The following is a 7,350-nucleotide window of genomic DNA, read 5'->3' as shown; positions in this document are numbered from 1 at the left end:
CTGGGGATGTGGCTCAAGCGGTAGCATGCTCGCCTGCCATGCGTGCGGCCCGGGTTCGATCCTCAGCACCACATACCAACAAAGATGTTGTGTCTACCGAGAACTAAAAAATAATAAATATTTAAAAAAATCTCTCTCTCTCTCTCTCTCTCTCTCTCTCTGTCTCTCTCTCTCCCCCCATCTTAAAAAAAAAAAAGAAAGAAAGAAATATGCCTGAGACAGGGGTAATTTGTCTCCCAGATTTTGAAGCATGCCCTCTATTCTTTGGTTGTTGCTCTGATTCAATAATTATCACTCCAATCACTTCTGATTTAATAATTTTTATCTGAATATAAAAAAATACCAAGCTCAGACCCCTCTGCCTCTGAGTATAAGGTGAACGAATTTCAATTCAGCCCATAGTACCTCAAAATAGCAAAATATTAATTGTATTCCTTCTAAGACAGGGCTTTCTATGTGCAAGAAGACCTGGCTATACAAGGGGACAAAAGTATTTAATGTTGAATATAATGTTATATCAACTATTCATAATAATAATGCCAATGACAGATTCACAAATGCAAATAATATAGTGAGAATTTACTTTACATTTTTTTTTTTGTACCATAAACTTCATACTGTGGCTAAATGAGGCTTGTTTTTTTGTTTGGTTCCAGGGATAGACACCAGTGATGCATTACTGAAGAACATCTCCAGTCGTCTTCAAAATTTATTTTTTTCCAGAATCTCACTAAGTCTTTGAGTCTGGCACTAAGCTTGTGATTAACTTTTTTAGTTTCCTGAGTCACCAGCATTAAAAGTACACAACAACATATCCAGCTTATGTTCAGAAATTTTGATGTAGCTAGATTTTTAGAAAAAATAGACAATCTTCTATAGCATCATAGTTGAAACAAATAAAATGATAAATATATGTGCAACTGAACATTTAGAGGTCATAAGTAAAACAAGTAAAATTAATAATTATAATAATTTATAATTTATAAATTATTATAATTATTAAGTCATCACAAATAATTGGTACTTTGTAATAATGTAAGTTATGAAATAATTTAAAATTTTTATTGCATAATAAAATTATGATAATTTCCAAGAAAACTATTTTATATTTTTAACCCAGTATATCCACAATTTTCTTATTCTAATATAAAAACAATAAAAATTGTTAGCTAACTACATGTATTTTTCATTAAACTTTCAAATCTTATACTTATTTCCACTTCTAATACTTCTCAATGTAGATCAGACACATTCCAAGAACTCATTAGCCACATGTGGCAAATGGCTGCCACATCACATGTGTATATCTGAATATTGTGGTTTCCTGGACTGTAGAAAATGAATAACTGAATAACTGAAACCCTCCTTTCTTATTAGAGGTGAGAAAACATGTCTTTCTTAACAATATTTCTCCTTTATACCAAATGAGAAAGAAATAATATTTTTAAACCAAGGAGTGTGCTATAAGATGAGAGTTGCCTAAGTCAGGCCATTTTTCTAAACTGATAATTGTTAAGGTCAGTAGCATCTTCATATATTAAACAGCAAACAAAATATGATGCAAATCCGGAGGCAAGTGTCCTCATGTCTTCATTTATGTCTACACCTTGAGATTAAAAGTAAGTTGTGAACAAAAATATTAAAACTTTTTTTTTTTAATTTTACCATTGGGCCTTCATCCTAGTGATCCAGTGATGGTTGTCTGGTTTATCTTTTGTTGTAGAGTATGCTGTGAGTTAAAGTATGAATAACATTTTCATGTCTGCATGCATTTTGGCATTACTCAAAATCGTTTTATAGGACTTTCAACATTAAATCAAGAAAAGTGAATTCAGTGCTTCTTCCATGCCTACATCTATGCATTTAACTCGAAATTACTGTTTTCAATTCTGGCTTCCTGTTTTTCTTAAATGTATTTAAGTTATCAAGTATTACCAAGCTATCAATTATTACAAACTACCAGCAAACTTACTAATTCATGATTCAAATGAACAGTTTATGGGTAAGCCAAATGTAGACTGGGTTTATCTGGGCTTTTCTGATTTCAGCAGAAATTTTTACAGGCATATACTCTGCTATTTTGACATGGTTAGCCTGTTCCTGGAATAGAGATGCCTTTCCACTATAGTGTTTGCATTCTCATCCTCAAGGACTCTTCTCCTTCATAAGCTTAATATGAGCTTCTTCTTCTTAAGATGGTGGGGTTTACAAAGACAAAAATGAGAAGAATTCAAGACACTTTAGGTCTAAGCACAATACCAGTACATTTCAATATTCTCTCTCTCTTACAGGCTGTAATATAATAGCCATTTTTTATTTACATATTAGCAATGAGATACTGTCTCTTGATAAAAATCACTATAAAAGAGTATTGCCAATTTGCTGGGATACAGGGAAGGATATGGGACTGGAGATACTTTTGCATTTTATACTTTTTTTACTTTTCTTTCAGAGAATATTTGTATGTTTATTCTAAATTTATAAAATTTTACCATACCACAGATACTAAGAGGCTTGTCAGGTTTTAAACTCAGAATCACAACTGCCTGCCTCAAAAACTCAAAGATTTTCCTAGGCTACGATAATCATGCAACTTTTCTAGGCTCTTGATATAGTTAAATTGGTAGAGTGCTTGCCATGAATGCAGAAGACCCTAGGTGGAATCCCCAGCACCAAATAGATATATATAAAACTTGTCTAGGAATTTAGTAACTGAAGAATTACTCCTTTTTTATTCTTTTTTTTTGAGAGAGAGAGAGAATTTTAATATTTATTTTTTTAGTTTTCAGCAAACACAACATCTTTGTTTGTATGTGGTGCTGAGGATCGAACCTGGGCCGCAAGCATGCCAGGTGAGCGCGCTCCCTCTTGAGCCACATCCCCAGCCCAGAAGCATAATTCTTTTCAGCTTCATATCCTTTACTACTTTTTACTATTTAAACACTTTCAAGAACACTCAACCTTTTTTTTAAAATAGGGAATAATTTGGGTAAATTAATTTGGACTATGTTTTGAAGAAAAACTAAATGATTCATTTTTAATTCTCATCATGAAATAATAGTAAAAAGGGTCAATAATGCACAGTATACCTGCAACTTAATTTTTTCTTTTCCTTTGGTGTTCATAGTCTACTTATGATTTTTAACCTAGGCTAAATCTAGACCTTCTTTTCATGAAACAGTCCCTTGATACGAAAGCAAGAGAACAAGATAGATCTACTGAAAAAAAAAAAAAAATCTTTTCTACCAGCAGTTTGACTAAACAACTGAAGATATAAGATAGTCATCCTTTTATTTTTTTTTCAGTACAGCAAATCTGTTTTCTATAAACCCCACATGAAAGGCTGAAGTGAACAAATCCACACAGCAAACAAGGAAACCACACAAAGCTAATGCATTTTCAACTGGGAACAAGTGAGCAGCCCCTATCCTTGTATATTTATTTTTGGTGAGGTCATATGTCAATCTCTTTAATGTCATAGGAATACATTATATAGTTTTAACCAACAGAATGATAAAAACCTTCACTACTTTTAAGCACAGAATATTTACATTATCCCCCCAAAAAAACATTTTCTTTCACATGCAACTTTTTGTTCCCAGAAAGATGTTAGTGTAATGGATTATAGAACTACATTTTTATTTTGCCTAACATCATGCAATATAATTCAAATACAGCTGCTGAACTATATAATATCTGTGAAAGTCAATAAGCATGTGTGCATCAGCAAAGTTTTCCTTTTTATTGATGACTACATTTATACTTTATGGATTCACTACAAATTGTTAATTTCAATATTCAATAACATTTGAGTTATTTCTTATTTTGGACCATTAGGACTAGTGAGGCCATCAGTAATTTTTAAATAATTATTAAATTCAGCTTACTCTTTCCTAGTATTTCAATGACATGATATATTGTTTTTACGGGTTGCTATGAAAATTATAATTTCCATCCCATTATTTCAATTTAATTATAGTCAATATTATATGAGTTTTCTAAATACAAAATGAAAATCTTACAACAGACTGTTTATTTTCTTGTAGTCTTTGTGCAACTACTATAAATATTTATGTACAAAATACACTGTATAATTTTTGTATAAAATAATCATAGATTATTATAAAACAAAGAGAAACAAGTGTCAATCATAAGATTGATAATATATGCTACCTATGATGATACACATCTATAATAATTCCAGTGACTTGGGATGATGAGGCAGCAGGATAGCAAGTACAAATATTGCCTCTTTTACTTAGCAAGCCTCTATGTCACTTAGCAAAACACTGTCTCTAATAAAAATACAAAATAAAAATGGGAGCTCAGGATGTGGTGCAGTGCTTAAGTGTACCTAGGTTCAATCAATGTTACCAAAAAAAAAAAAGGATTTGTAATACATCATAAAACTTAGGCAGTGTGGTAAAACTTTGAAAATAATGTAACAAATAAAAACTTTGATAATACAGATAAATTATGAAATGTTATTAGTCACATTTTGGCTACAATATTAGTAGACATGTAGGTGTTGGTAAATTTTATTTCCTTTGTGCCACATATTTCTAGATATAAATTTTCAATGTCTTGATTTATAGGCTGAGATACCATTTAAACAACAGGACACATTATTCTTTATATTGATTATTTTATGTTCTATAAGATTCTTTGCTCTCAGCTTTTTAAAGTTTCAGGAAAGTGAATTCAAAAATGGTTTCAAAGTCACTGAACACTATACAATAAGGAGTATAGAGATTCTTTAATACCCCTGATGAAAACTCTGAGACATGTTAAAGATGAGAAAACAGTTTTATGTGAACATTTTGAATTTAAGTCTTCACTCTCAAATTTTTATCTACACAATGACAGCACACTTTAGATAACATTTAGTCAGAAATTCACCACATTATACACATTAATCAGTAGTCCAGGTGGATATGCTTTGTTGAGTTTTTCATTTCAACTACTTTTTCTACTTTTACACTCTTCATTTTTTTGTGACCTTAAAAGTACCTACTATTTAAGCTCTGTTATTACACATTTGGGGAAAGAACAAAATTAAAATAGCTAGCTACACAAGGAAGATACTTTGTATGTACCTTACTCTCACCATGTTAAAAAAACATATTTTCAGGAAGATGCCAGAATCAGCCCTAAACTTTTGAACACTGCAAAAAAATAAAATATATTCAAAAGTATTTTAGAACAAAATATTTAATAACAAATAAGTAATAAGAAGTTATATAAAAGATAGAATACTTCCTAAAGTCACATCTGCAGTAAGCAGCATTTAAAAAAATAAATACTGATGAATTTGAAGAATTTGCCTTACCAAGCTGTTTCTGTTTCTGAAAATATGGTAGACAACTTTCAATTATAAATTGCAAATATATGCACAACCTGGACAACCAGTATTTATATTTGATACCTACCACTTTAGCATGATTCAGTTTGGTCACATCATCAATTAAACTTGCAAAAAATCCCCAGATTCCCATGGCTGCTAATGGAAATAATCACAAAAGTAACAGCTTAAATTAGTAAAAACTCATTCTTTTGTAGTTAAGCATGTTATTATTATCATGACAGAAAATTAATATCAAAGTATTAGCAAAGCCACACTCTTTCCAGAAGAGAATCATTCTAACTTCTACTGGCTATTGGTATTTTTTTTCTGTGGTTATAAATGTTTCCCTTTTCCTTGTAGTGATACAGCCTTCAAGAGAGGCAAACACACACACACACACACACACACACACACACACACACACATATATATATATATATATATATATATATATATATATATATATGAGAGGGAGAGATAGAGGTGCTGTCATAACAATTTACAACATTCAAGCCTCATAGAATCTGAGAACTATAGCAAAATAGCAGGTAGGTACTTCATTGAGCTTATTTTTATTCATGCAGAGTATTTGACAGAATCACACAAAAGGAAATTTCATACACAGTGGATGAAGAAAGAGAGGGGACACAGATCTAGGAGAATGTAGCAAGACAGGTTAATTATGCACAAAAGTGAGTGTGATGGATAAAAATGTGATATCATACACTGTCTCCAGATGCAGATCAGAGGACAGAGTCATGTCCAGAGTGGAAGTCTTATTTGTTTTTTCTTGGAACCCTGGAAACTCTCTCAATCCCACAGAGCTTTGCATTATTCCAACTAATACTCTATTCATACTTTCTGCCTGTCCTTGGTCATCCTCTTAAAATAAATGTGGATGGGAGCTGGGGATGTGGCTCAAGTGGTAGCGGGCTCACCTGGCATGTGTGCAGCCCGGGTTTGATCCTCAGTACCACATACAAACAAAGATGTTGTGTCTGCCAAAAACTAAAAACTAAAAAATATTAAAATTTATTCTCTCTCTCTCTCTTCCTCTCTCCCTCCCTCCCTCCCTCCCTCCCTCTCTCTCTCTCTCAAAAAAAGCTTTAAAAAAACAAATGTGGATGGTACTTATTTGAATACTGGGAAAGGAGATACTATATCAATGATCTCTGTTACTCAATTTTTAAAAACATTTCCTGTATATTCCCATGGATTTATGTATCTAGAGACCAGTTTTTAATATTTTAGAATGAGGAACACTTAGTGATCAAAGCTAAAATATAAAGTGGGAGAAAATGCTTGCAAAATATATATGTAGCAAAAAGTTGATATGACAGAATGAAAGTGGTTTATATTTGTGAGGAAAAGAAGGCATACAAAAAAGTATGTTATAGTCAAAATATTTCTAAATTCACTTAATAAAAGAAAATATTCAACAATCACTTGAATTTACAAAAAGTAGTATAAATCACTAATAATGAGACAAGTTAACAAAAAAGCAAATTCATTATTGCATACGAACCAGGAAGGAAAACATTAACTCGAAAGGAAAAAAAAAAAACCTGAAATTAAATCAGGTTAATTTATTGGAACTATCAAACTTTATACTTTGGCATGAAAAATTTTAGAACCTTGTGAAAAATTGATTTGGTACTGCCTACATAGGTACACCTTGATGAGTCATCAGTTGTACTCTTGGACACTAAAATATTCTGAATGTTCCAACAGGTAGCTGCCACTGCTGCTTTCACCATGAAAATAGACTTCATCTGCCACCACCTTCCACTGTCCAGATTCCCTAAGTCAGGACCCAGATTACCAAGATTCTAATGAGCCTATGCCCAGTCTCAAAACAATGTCAGAGTAATGCATAAGAAATGTGGCATAGAGGGGAATCAAGAATCTGAACATGGACACAATGGAAGAAAAGGCAAAGTGGAACAAGTAGAAGAAAAAGTGGTGAAGAAGTAAAAGAATGGATCTGAGAAGGAAGAAACTGCTAA

This window comes from Spermophilus citellus (genome assembly GCF_964194105.1).
Source record: "Spermophilus citellus genome assembly, contig: SCAFFOLD_36, whole genome shotgun sequence".
Lineage (NCBI taxonomy): Eukaryota > Metazoa > Chordata > Mammalia > Rodentia > Sciuridae > Spermophilus > Spermophilus citellus.
Note: the sequence above shows the minus strand (reverse complement) of the source record.